The sequence below is a fragment of the Triticum dicoccoides genome, chromosome 3A (assembly GCF_002162155.2).
Source record: "Triticum dicoccoides isolate Atlit2015 ecotype Zavitan chromosome 3A, WEW_v2.0, whole genome shotgun sequence".
NCBI lineage: Eukaryota > Viridiplantae > Streptophyta > Magnoliopsida > Poales > Poaceae > Triticum > Triticum dicoccoides.
The window spans coordinates 494,684,840-494,685,456 of NC_041384.1; positions in this window are offsets into that span (position 1 = coordinate 494,684,840).

Consider the following 617-nt stretch of genomic DNA (forward strand, 5'->3'; position numbering starts at 1 on the left):
ATAGAGCTAGTTAAACTCTAGTGTAAAATTATTTGACCTAGCCTGTAGAGCTAGTTCAACTCTAGTGTAAAGGTTATAGATCTAGTTCAACTCTAGTGTAAAATTATTTGTACTAGGTTATTGAGCTAGTTCAACTCTACGGTAAAATTATTTGTACTAGGTTATAGAGCTAGTTCAACTCTAGTGTAGAACTGTTTGAACTAGCCTATAGAGCTAGTTGAACTTAGTGTAAAATTATTTGAACTAGCTTGTAGAGCTAGTTCAGCTCTAGTGTAAAATTGTTTGTACTAGGTTATAGAGCTAGTTCAACTCTAGTGTAAAATTATTTGAAATAGCTTGTAGAGCTAGTTCAACTCTAGTGTAAAATAATTTGAACTAGCCTGTAGAGCTAGTTAAACATTAGTGTAAAATTACTTGTACTAGGTTATAGAGGTATTTCAACTCTAGTGTAAAATTATTTGAACTAGCTTGTAGAGCTACTTCAACTCTAGTGTAAAATTATTTGTACTAGGTTATAGAGCTAGTTCAACTCTAGTGTAAAATTATTTGTACTAGGTTATAGATCTAGTTCAACTCTAGGGTGAAATTATTTATACTAGCCTGTAGAGCTAGTTGAA